A 13,128-nucleotide genomic window follows, 5' to 3' on the forward strand; every position below is an offset into this window, starting at 1 on the left:
CCAGAGTGTTAGGAGCTATAACAGACTCTGACTCCGACTCAGACTCAGACTTAGATCCTTCTTCACTTTCCTCCTTGAACATAGGGCCTTCTCCAGTTGTGATCTTGAGAATGCGGCCTTGGCGATCGGTCCACTTGATGGTCTTCCTCCAGCCCTGGGTGGCTTTCTCCGGGTCAGTATCGGAGATCAAGGCAGTTGGATCAAACTGATTGTCTTTCAAGGCAATGTTGATGATGTCCTCATAGTCGAGGTGTTTGACGCTATCTTCCCCAAAGAGTAGTGTGACAGCTTGTCCGTCGAGGCATGGTGACGGTTTGGACTCAGTTGATGCGGCTTCGATGTTGTCGGGGATAAAGTAGCAGTCCTGGAAGACTTCCACTCCCGGGTATCTAGCCCTGGCCACAGAGTCATAGATTGGCTCCGGAAAGCCGTGGTAGAGTTCAGACTCTCCCTCAGGAACAAAGTATCCGTTGAGGGTTAGGTGGTATGGTCGGAGGATGACTCCGTGCTTCTTGCGTTTTCGGACTAGGAGGTTCATCTCCTGGATATCTTCGTGAGTAGGTTCGTATCCCAGCCCGAAGGAAATGTTGGGGACCTTAGCCTGTTTCAAGGGAGGCAATGGGTCCTTTAGTGGATTGAGTGGCAAACCCGGGAAATAACCCTGACGCATCATGATACGGCTGATCGTGAGGCTGGCGAACGGGTCACACTCCAAGGTTGTCAGTTCATCGGTTATGGCGTTCACGGCTTGGAAACCCGACATTTCATTGTCGTCCTCCTCAATGGCTGGGGAGGCTAACCCTCTTCTCATAACTGCTTTGATTGGGGAAGCGGGGATCGTGATCGTTTTCCCGTTGAAGGGGACCCTGATCTTTTGGTGGAGCGTTGATGTGACCGCCTTGACGGCGTGAATCCAGGGACGTCCCAGGAGCATGTTGAAGGATGCGTCGATGTCGACCACTTGAAAACTGGTTTGTCTTTCTAATGGCCTGGTTGCGACGGTCAAAGTGATTATCCCAGTGACCTTACGACGAGTGTCGTCGTAGGCGCGTACTCCTTGATTCGTTGGGATTAAATTGGATTCCTTAATACCCAGCCTATGGGCAGTTTTGAGAGGAATGACATTCACGGCGGAACCGTCATCCACGAGCACCATTGGTATATTCTTTTGGAGGCATTGTACAGTGATGTACAGGGCTAGGTTATGGTTGGCTCCAAACCGGGGGATATCCTCATCGGAGAAGACGGCCGGGTAACTCAGATCAGGGGCGTCCCTTGTCATGTGTGCCACTATTTCTTCTGGGGAAGAGGTGGAGGGCACGGTTAATTTTCCCAAGGCCTGCAGTAAGGCCTGTCGATGCTCAAAAGACGTTGCGATCAATTGCCAAATAGAGATCTCATCTTTTGCTTTCTGGCACTGTTTCAGGATTGAGTTCTTGGGAGCCTTTGGTTGGGTGTCCACTTCTGGGACGACTTGGTTATTCGTTGTTGGAACGACCGCTGGGTTGCTCGGATTCTGATAGGGATGTCCGGATCGGGTGAGGTGTCCGATTTCCTTCGTCCGCTTTTCCTTCCCTGGAGTGACATAGACATCCTCAACATCATCCCGCCATATGCCGTTATTTTCAGGGTCTCGAGGATACCTTGGAGGGGTATTCCTCGGTGGGTAGTTCTTGTGGGGGATATTTTTGTGAGGGCGATTCTTGTGAGGGTAGTTATTTTGAGGGTAGTTATTTTGAGGGTAATTCTCGTGAAGGTGGTTATTTTGAAGGTGATTTTCGTGGGGTCTATGTCAGAATGGTCGCGGGAGCAATCCATCCTGGGGTGGGTAGTTTTGAATGCTTGGGGAATTCTCCCTCGGATGTGGTGCCGGGGGATTGAAGATGAGTCGGCGGTAGGCGTCGTCGAGTCGGGTGATTCTCTCAGAAAGGCTGGCAATGGCCTCCTCAACTTGCTGAAACATAGTGAGCATAGTGGCAGCACTGAACACGAACACTCCGTCTGAAGGGTCCTCTTCCAGAACATTCACCTCGTCGTCAATTGGCAAGATGGGATGAGAGCAGTCTAGGGTCGGCTTATCGTCAGAGATGGCGTGAATTCCCAGAGGATTCGTCTTGTTGTTTGGCTTAGTCGTTGGGGGTATAGGCAAATCTCCCTTCTCAATCATGTCTTGAATGAGGTGCTTGAGTTTGAAGCAATTTTCGGTATCATGCCCTTTCCCTCGATGATACTGGCAGTAGGCGTTGGGGTTCCAAAATCGGGATTTCTTGGCGTCGGCCGGGTCCGGGATGGGCCCGATCGGTTGTAGTTTCCCTTGGTCGATGAACCTCTTCAGGGCACTTGCATAAGTCGACCCTATGTTAGTGAACACTCTCTGGGGGCGTTCCATTTTCTTGGCCGATGGTTCGACGAGGTTAACCTCATCAATCTTGTTTGTCTGACCGTAAGGGCGAGATCCGGTTGAGGTGGATCCTTGATAACCCCTGCCAGTGGTCTTTGCTAAGACACCCTTTCGGAGGTCGTCCTCAATACGTGTCCCCAGAATCTGCAGATCTTGAAAAGTTTTGATATTTTGATACCTCAAATTGGATTGGCATAAACCGGCGGAGGTTGTTGACAAATTTTTCGACCGAGTTGACTCACTCGGCTTCATCGACCAACCGAGTACTCACCCTCCTCCAACGGGTCAGGAACTCAGTGAATCCTTCCTTGTCGTTTTGGGTTAATACCTCGAGAGTACGGGTGTTGGCCTGGATCTCGACATTGTCGGCATACTGTTTGGCAAACTCAACTGCGATTTCATCCCAAGTGGTAAGGTTTTTCGGATCCAAGGAGTAGTACCATTGGCGAGGAATTGGCTCCAAAGAGGATGGGAAGATCCTGGTAAAAAGTTCTTGTTTGACCCCCTTAATGGCCATGTAGTCTTTGAAAGCATGGATGTGGTTGAGTGGGTCCTCCACTCCCTTGAACTTAGGCACATCAGTCAGGGTGAAGTTGTCGTAACCGGTCCCCAACGAGTTCGAACCTTCGGTTATTTTCAAGGTGGATGTTGTTACCCCGGGCTAGGAGTTGTTCTTCCAAGAGTTTCAGCCTCTTCTCAGTTTCATTCAGAGGTGGGGTATTATGTTCCCCAATTTCCTTGTTCTCCAGGGCGTCGATACGGGACTCAACGCGATCCAAGGTGACCATAAGAGCGGTAAGCAGGCTGGCTAGCTGATCAGTTGTGACATCTCTGTTGTTATCATTGTTGTTGTGGTTGACAGACGAAGTTGAAGACGGGGCCATGGCTCTGAGGCAGAAAAACGGCTCACATTACAACTCAATCCGACACGGTTCCAAGACTGAACGCAGACAACACAGAGGACGAGACCAAGATCGACTCAATAAGGCGGGGTGACCGTGTATGGTACCTCGGTGCCGACTCGATTTATGACGTGACGGTGTTTGACCGAACCTTTGACACGAGTCCAACATGACGGCGTGACGCCGTTGGACGGGTCTCGTGGTGAGACGACTCATAAGTAAAGACCCATAAGTACGTTTGCTTTGACTCAATAGACATGAGGCGGAATTGGAATGGTGGACTGAAGTTTTCGAAAATAGAAATTTTCAAAAAGATTCATTTGTCGTTTTAATGGACGGCTTCCAAAGATAGAAATCTCCGCAACTCGATCAGTTGAAAAGGGTTGTCTTAAGTTTATTTGCAAAAGACGGTTTGAGTTTGAGTCGGCTCGGAAAACAGTGCCTTGTTTCCCAATACGGTTTTGAAATTCAAAATTGTATGTTTTGAAAATCGAGTTTGAAATGTTTGAAAAGGTCTCGGGGACGGTGCATGGTCCTCGGGATCCCGAAAGCGTCTCGAGAAAAGGGCGTGTGCTTTTCTCGGGTTTTGAAAGAGAGCCATTGTCGGCGCGAAACGGGTTAAAATCCGTGTCTAGACGCGGCGATTATAACGGCGTAAAAAGGTGATTTTGAAATGGTTATACAAAACCAGGTTTGAAAATCGTCATTACGACGGCCTAGAAAGGCGTGTTGAAATGGTTATACAAATCCGAGTTTGAAAATCGTCATTATGACGGCCTAGAAAGGCGTGTTGAAATGGTTATACAAAACCGAGTTTGAAAATCGTCATTATGACGGCCTAGAAAGGCGTGTTAAAATGGTTATACAAAACCGGGTTTGAAAATCGTCATTACGACGGCCTAGAAAGGCGTGCATCGGTCGGCGAAAGACCGAGGTTTGAAATGGCCATTATAGCGGCGCAAAAAGGTGTTTTTCAAGAGTTTGAAAATGACACGGAATGACTTATGATCAAGTAGCACATAAGCACTCACAGTTCATTATATTATGCATCATGCTGACACGGGTTTTGGCTTAAAAAGGTGGGTTACACGCCAAGCAATCAAACCCCGATTTGCGAGAGGGATACCAATCCAAACAAAATGTGTAAGGAGGGTGCCCTAGCCTCGTGCTCGAAAGTGATAAAAGCTCTTTGACGAAACAGAAATGTGTAACGTCAACGGTATGCTTGACTCAATCGGGATTCGAAACGCGGGGATGAGAAAACTCACGCCGACGAAACGAGCCAACTGGTCGAAAAGGGTTAGGTTGTGGGCCCGGACAAGGAACCCGACCGTGACCGTAATATCAATTAATGCATTCCAACCAAGACCTCGTTCGAGTCTCACCATCTAGGGATCACAAAGACGTAAGTGTCCTAGTTCTCCCCAGAGGAGTCGCCAATCTGTGGTCATGGGCCACGTCTCGGTCTGCGGACTTGGGGGTCCACCTACCGATCCGCGGTCGCGGGCCACCTGCACGCCCAGTCGATCTGTGGACATGCACCGGTCTTTTTGAAAGCCACGCTCGGCGGTGTAAAAACGCCTTCGACCGGATCGTTTTAGATCGGTCGGTTTCGTCTCGGTAAAGGTCTCGAAACGATTAGAGATGTTCGGAGTCGCCACCAAGCATTTGTGGGATGCCTGGAACCCGTTCGAATTCCACTTTATACCTTGGTCAAATCGAAGCACAAAGCAGCGTTTGACATAGGTACTAAAGATAAGGAAATCGTCCCTCTTTAGCATCCTATCTCTATAATGACTCTCGTACGCCCTGGATAAGGTCGTCCACTATCTAAAGTTTCTGAGTAAGAGGTGAAGGTACGTATTGGGAAGCCCTTTAATCAGACACCCAATCCCGCCCGCGTTTAGCGGCCTCTACTGATCGATCTTGGTTGGTTGAATGCAAAAGTTGATAAAACGGTTTAAATGCATGAATGTGCATCCAATGATTTAAACCTAACATATGAGAGCTTTCTAAGTCAGTTGATTTAATCCAAGTATCAAGTATAAGATGTCGAGTTGGATTAATGGTTGATTTGCATGCAAGACGGAAATTAAACATCCATTTACCGTATTAGGTTTAGGGTGCATAACATGATCCATTTGTCTTAGTAAGGCATTTTGCAAATATGGTTTGAATAGTCGTCTGATCCGTCCTATATCCGGGTTAACCGGAGTCGGGATCATCCTAGACTAACGTTGGAAGGGAACAGGCCCTGTACCAGACGGCTGTAAGAGGCGCGAGCCAGCCGGCGGTATAAGGGGCCTCCCTCTGGTTTTGAAAATGAGAATAAAAGGCCTGCTTGAGGCGCGGGTTAGCCAACGGTTGTATGCCGTGTTCTGACTGTTTGGAAAACATTATAAAACGTGTTGAAAGTGGGTATTTGAACCCGGTTTGATTTTGAAAGGGTCGTTTAGACCGCATTTGTTGATTTGAAGGACTAGACTCGAATAATCATCATTATTTGATAATATTCGGTGTCGGGTCCGATTTGACAAGCTTGACATGAATAGTTTTGAAAATGGTTATGGACTAATTGATTTGAGTCCATTTTGCATGTCATTAGTCGATATTCATCATCGTACCCGGGTTAAAATCCGGCATGGTATGTAGAACCAAGGATGATTTTGTATTGGTGACTAATATGTTTGTTTGAAAACATGAAGAAATGAAATAAAAGGCTTTAAAATACCTTTTAAATGTCATTAACCAAATATTATCACCGAAACGTGGATTTAACCGTCATGGTATGAAGAACCAAGGGTGAAAAATGCTTTATGGTTAAAACATGTGAAATGAAACAAAAAGGTTTCGAAAATACTTGAAATGGTAAATACCGATTACAAATATGAAAAATAGATTAAGGGAAATGACGAGAACAAACACGGTTGATCTCAGGTCTGAGTACCACATTTAGGCGCGAGCCTATTGGCGACCTAAGGGGCTTCTGCCTCAGACCAAAAATCAGTTTTGGCTCGTTTATTCCATGTTTTGGTTCATGTTATGCATGTTTTAGCATGTTAAAGTCATGAAACAAATAAAAACATAATAAAAGAGGATTTTTACACCCTCATACTTACATGTTTGGTTATGGCGAGTGACCGACGTAAGTGTAATAACTCGTCTGATCGGAAAAAACTCGGTTTAAAACCGTTTTGGTAAGTAAAAGAGTGTTTTAAAAGTTTAGTGATGGTGTAGTGGTCAAAGTGGTCGGACAAGTGATTTAATGCACGATGACGGTACCAAACAATGTGTAAGGCTCGTATTTACGATCGGTAGGTCGTAAATACGCGTCGGATTGTGACTTAAGAAGTCGAGTCGAGAATTTTAAGGGAGAAAAGAGGGGGCGGACACTCGCGTGAGTCTCAAATGGGTGGCATTTGAGGGGTATTTATAGGAGAATGAGTGGTTGTGTGAGTTTTGAGCGACGTGGCCACCTGGGCTGCTCAAAGAGGCGCGAGTCACGTCGCGGCACTTCGAGTCGTGTTGTCACTATCACAACAAACGCAATCATGATTTGTTCTATCCTAGGTTTTGTAGTCACATGTTTGGTACTTGACCAACATGAATCCGGGAAAACTTAGCATAGAAGGTTTGAGATATTTTTGGTTTTTGTGTTTGACTCGGTTTGATTCGTTGTTGGAGTCGGGATTTGAATTTTTGAGTCGGTATTTGGTCCGGTGTCGGTTTTGACTTTAGTTAGTGTCGTCGCGACCCCGTCGTCGTGCATTAAACACTCCAGTTATTTTTGAAATGTTTTGAAATGTTTTGTTTTCGAAATCGTTTTAAGTTTTCCGACGTAAAGTTGTACACAAACTGTCGATCAAACGCTGCGATCCCAAAACATGTTGTAGTCCGATAATCATCGGGTGTTTGTTGGAGTCTCAGCAGATACTGGGTATCTACAATACCCCCGTCCTTTGGGTTCAACTCCGACTTACTCTCTATGCTAGTAGTTGGATATAAATGTGTTTGATGGCGGACAACGACCTGTCGCATCAATATACCTCAAAATTCTTACTCCCTTCAGGTAAGGCTAAGATATGAGCTGTGGTCAAGCGTTCCTTTAAGGTTAGAAAAGCTGTCTCACAACTCTCATCCCACTTAAACATGTTCTCCTTTCTCATCAAAATTGTCAACGGCTTAGCTACCTAAGAGAAATCTTTCACAAACCTCTTGTAGTAACTAGCCAATCCCAGAAAACTCCTTATGTCGGCCACATTTTTCGGCCTCTCCCAGTTAGACACCGCCTCAATTTTACCTAGATCAACTGTCACTCCCTCCTTCGACACCACATGCCCCAAGAATGCAACCTTATCCAACCAAAACTCACATTTACTCAACTTAGCATACAAGTTATTCTCCCTCAAGGTCTGCAACACAATTCTCAAATATTTCTCATGCTCCTCTTTATTCTTAGAATACACCAATATATCATCAATAAAGACGACAACAAACTGATCAAGGTATGGACTAAACACTCTATTCATCAAATCGATAAATACTGCAGGTGCATTGGTCAATCCAAAAGGCATAACCACAAATTCATAGTGTCCATAACTCGTCCTAAAGGCAATTTTAGGAATATCCTCCTCCTTAACTCTCAACTGATGGTACCCCGATCTCAAGTCGATCTTAGAGAAAACTCCTGCTCCACTCAGCTGGTCAAATAAATCATCAATTCGAGGCAAAGGGTGCCTATTCTTAATCGTCACATTATTCAACTCCCTGTAATCTATACACAACCTCATACTCACATCCTTCTTCTTAACAAATAAAACTGGTGCGCCCCAGGGTGACACACTCGGCCTCACATAACCCTTATCTAACAACTCCTCCAACTGCTTCTTTAACTCCTACAATTCCTTAGGCCCCATTCTGTAAGGTGCTTTAGAAATACGTCCCGTCCCAGGTTTCAATTCAATATTAAAATCTACATCTCTCTTTGGTAGTAAACCTGGAATTTCTACTAGAAACACATCCTGAAACTCACTCACCATAGGAATCTCTCATGCGCTCTTCCCTTCCTCACGCAGGTCCCTCACATGACACCAGATCAATTCTCCTCCCTTCCTCAAACATGACTTCAGGGTAATTGTTGATATAAGTATCACCTTTGGTTTTACCACAAATACCTTATAAGACACCCTTACTCCCTTTGGTCCCTTCAAGAACACTTTCTTTTGATGACAGTCAATAAAGGCTCTATTTTTAATCAACCAATCCATCCCCAAAATAATCTCAAAACCACCCAAAGGAAATTCTATTAAGTCCATTGAGAATAAAACCTCCTCGCTAAAAATATTTATATTTATATACATTTTGGTGCAAGGTAATGACTCCCCAGAAGGTATTTCTACTTCGTCTTTTATTATTACTGGGTCAACTAATTCCATTACCTTACCATGACCACTTGATATAAATGAGTGGGTTGCTCCCGAATCAAATAAAACATAAGATGGTTTAGAATTGGTTAGAAAAGTACCTGAAACCACATGTTCATTTCCCTCAGCAGCCTCCTTACCCATCATGACAATTTACCACTGGACTTGGCGCCACCTTGCACGGTCAAAGCTGACACCGTACCCGGCTTCACGGCACTAGTTTGATTTCCTCCATTCTTTTGCCTCTGGTACGACCCGTTTCCATTGCCTTGATTATTGTTGAAGCGATTTTAATAGTTGTTGTTATTGTTGTAGCTCCTTTGATTCCTCCAAGACCCATTAAAACGGTTACACCCATAGCTAGGTGCTGGTGTCCTATACCCATTCGAATTTTCTCCACCAAATCCGTCGTTCATACTATTCCTTCTTGTAGTAGTTTTATATTCAACGATCTTATGACCAAATATACCACATCCGTAGCATTGTGGCTTGCTCTATCCGCTCGCCCCACTCGTCCATATACTGCGGCCGAACCCGCCACTACTCACAGCCTCTCCTGCAGAAAATGATCGGAACTGATTGTTATTCTACCTCTTACTTCCTCCAGCTCCCTCACTCGTGGTCTCTGCCTTTCTCTTTTCTCCCTTGTCTTTCTTTTCCTCCTTTACCATGTCAGCAATTTTCTCATCATGTCCCGCTCTCTGATATACTTCCTCTACAGTACTTGGCTCCCCATCTAAAAGCCTCTTCTTGATGCGGGTGGTCAACCCCTTCTCAAAGCTCAACGCCAACACTTCTTCGCCATAGTTCAAGTCTGACACATACTCAGCTAGCTCCATGAATTTGTTATGATAATATTCTATCGTCATCTCTTCCATCATCTTAAATGTATCAAACTCTGACCTCATCCTACTTCGAACGTGCTCAGGTATGACACACCTTTCATTGTATCCTTAAAGCCCTTCCACGTAACATAAGGTTCATCACTCTCCTTCCAAGCTTCCCTGATCACTGCTTTGTAACGATTCCACCACAATCTGGCCTTTCCTTTCAAGTAATGAGCAGCCTGGTCCACTTGCATCTCCTCAGGGTAGTCCAACAGTTCAAAGAGGTTGTCAAACTTTCTACACCAATCTCTCAATAAGTACGGTTCGCCTAGCCCATCATACTTCATCGAATTATGACAAGCAATGGCAGCACTCATTTTAGCCGGATACATCGTAGCAGTTTTCGATTTCAAAGCAGCTGTCAACGCCTCATTTGTCGCGATAAGCCTATCAATTTCCTCTTGTGAAATAGATGTGGGTGTAGCTCTCTTTGGTGCCATTTTGGGTTCTAATAAGAAGAAAGAAACATAAGTTTCCGTTCAAAAGAATTTTTTGGCACAAGGTATATGATAAAATTCCTGCAAACCAAAGAATGTGTGGTTGGTCGAGCTCGTCTTTGCCCGACCAACCACCGTGACCCGTCTTACCCCACGACCTACTCACGGCTTCTCCCTTTCGTTTGCACAAAATAATTATTCGTCACACATGCTTAGTCTCTAATTTTTGAAATCTCATAATCCTATGCTTATAAGTTCAGGTCAACACATACCGCATATCTCCAGACATGTAATTCTAAGCATGAAATTCACATATGTACAACCAATTTCATATAAGGATGCAACAAATCAAATAATTCATATTTCTTAAATTCATGCCATCTATTATATGCTAAGAAAATCCCATGAATAATTACGCAAAAAACTAACACATGCTCAAAACAAATTCAGTCCACTGTATTCGCCATATACTCGGCCACACGCCTCTTCTCTTTCATTTGTATCAAAATTTATTACCTTTTTGTTCTCATCTTGAATATAAAGTTAGTAACTTTCGCAGTTTCAGAATATAATTAGACCCTTAAGGCAAAGCATCCACGCTAACTACCCCACTCTCTTAACCTTCCCCGAGGTGATCGGCTCAGAACTGAAAAGGGTCAGATCAAGGACGTCTCCCTAACCTAAGAAAAGGGCTCCTAAACAATTTATAACCCAGGTTCATTTTATTAGACTCATCCTAAATTCATTAAATTCATTTGTTTAGGTCTCAGGAACGTTCGCTCTGATACCACTTTGTAACACCCCCATTTATTTAGGAGCCTTTAGCAAGACATTCCCAGATATATAGAGGTATTACCATCTCAGTTGCCTGAGGTAGTAAGTATAAAAGATAAACAATTACCAAAGTAATTTAAGACGATAAAATTAAAGTGCCTCAAACGGTTTTATTACAAAAGTTCCAACGAGGCAAATTAAAAGATAAAATTATGTTTTAATACAACTGCAGTGGAAATAATATAAATAGTGTCTGAATAAAATAAGTGATCTCTAGACTCTGACGAAGGTCATACGTCCCAAGCTCCCTCCAAGCATCCAACACATCAACAAAGGCTAACTTGTCAATCACTCTGCTCCCCGATATTTGGTTCATCACAGGTGTTCACGAATACACGGTAAACCACGAGGTTGAGTAAGATAACTAAACAACAATAAATAATATGATAAACTTGCAACAAAAGACAATAACAGAACTCGTGCCAAAGGACCGTCACTCATGGCTCAACCGTGTTCTACAACCAACACATCACAACGCATACACCGTCATATCGCAACCACTGCTTAGGTCCACGGTCACCCCAATGCCACCGTGCCTGGCCGACCACAATCGTGCAGGTCCACGACACTTCATATCCCCGTGCCTGGTTGTCCAATAATCTCAATCACAATACCAATCCTCTTTCAAGATGCCAATAAACAACAAAGAGTCAACCAACAGTGACAATAGTATGATTATAAGATGCTCAAGACAACAATTGTAACAATTAACTCATGATGAGATATTTATCATAAAACAATGCAATAACAATTTGTCACATGTCAACAATGTAATAATAATTCATCTTACGATAACCATGTAACTATAATCCGTCTTATAAGAAATTCATCAAATTCATTAATTTAGCAAACAAGCAAGAATGAGTAGATATCCTACCTTTAGTAAATCTTCACAATTCAATCAATAATTAAATTACAAAGCCTCTTCCATAAACCCACCACATAAACAACAATTAAATTGTATACAATTATAAACTATTCTTATTAATTAAATTAAGTTGTAAACTACCCAAAATAATTTCCCAAAAACCATCCCAAACACGTCCCCTATACACGGCTGACCCGACAGTGGTCAACCCGTCGGTCAACGGCCCCAAGGTAGTGGGTCAGGGTCAACGGTCACGGTCACGGTCAACGAGTGTGGGTCAACATCGATCTTTGGTCAAACGTAAACAATTGATGTTAAGGGATTAGATAACTTACCACAATTAATTAGTGCAAGGTGAAAACTCCGTCTTAAAGTTGTCTCACAAAATTACTCTTCCTCACAAATTTTATGTTGAGTTTTTGATGTGGAATAAAAGTGATGGTGAGGCATGAGTTGAGTATTTATATAAATTGGTAGGTGGTAGGAAGGTTCTAGGTAACTGCTTAAATTATCAAACTAATCAAAATATCTAGGTAGTAGATAACACCCAAACCACATACACCTCCCCCTTCCTCTACCACTCGGTCAACCGTAGTCAATGTACCTGGTTTTATCATTATTATTATTATTATTATTATTATTATTATTATTTATTTATTTTTTTTGCTTTTTACGACAACAATATTTATTTATTCACATCTTATAAATTATAAATTATATTTATTAAAATTATGGAGTATTACAGTCTTCCCTCCTTAAAAAGAACTTCGTTCCGAAGTTCACCACACTTCACTGCCCAGCTAAATAATTAAATGATGACTTCTAAGTAACTTTAGTCAAATTATTTTATTCTTATGACCAAAATTAAACGCGGTATTATAATATGACATGCAATACGAGCCACGAACTGTGATAAAGTCGTAGGCATTGGCTGACTTTGTGTTAGACTTTAGCCCAGCTATCAAAAATCTGGCTTAGAAAGAGATACTGAACTTAGAAGAAAGTAGGGAAGGGGAAGCCTGAACGCTGCATACAGATGGAGCCTCAAACTAAAGGGGAGCAGGAGTTGGTCTGGTGCTGCGATCCCTAAAATGGGAAGTGAGAGTGCAGGCAGTCTGATGCGAATTTAAAGCAACAAACAATGAGGCAGAATATAAAGCCCTCATACTAGGGCTACAGCTGGCTCTAGATGTAAAAGTCTGATGCCTGCAGGTATACAGCGACTCTGTACTCATAGTTAACCATATGAATGGCTCTTATACAGCTAAGAACTCCAAGATGATAGTCTATTTAAGGTAGCCAAGGGCCCGAAACAGAAATTCAAGGCCTTCAAAATTGTTCAAGTTCCGAGGGACCAGAACATGGAGGCTGATGCA

At 43.5% G+C, this 13,128-nt stretch overlaps 1 long non-coding RNA gene across 1 annotated transcript; it reads right to left on the reverse strand.

Moving 5' to 3' along the window:
- Positions 1 to 11,021: 11,021 nt before the first annotated feature.
- On the reverse strand, positions 11,022 to 12,218 carry LOC141590402 (uncharacterized). Its single transcript, XR_012520488.1, has 2 exons — positions 12,088 to 12,218; positions 11,022 to 11,505 (listed from the first exon to the last, which is right to left on the reverse strand). It is a non-coding gene; the product is annotated as an uncharacterized LOC141590402 (long non-coding RNA).
- Positions 12,219 to 13,128: the final 910 nt, after the last annotated feature.

Source organism: Silene latifolia, chromosome 1 (assembly GCF_048544455.1).
Source record: "Silene latifolia isolate original U9 population chromosome 1, ASM4854445v1, whole genome shotgun sequence".
Taxonomy (NCBI): domain Eukaryota; kingdom Viridiplantae; phylum Streptophyta; class Magnoliopsida; order Caryophyllales; family Caryophyllaceae; genus Silene; species Silene latifolia.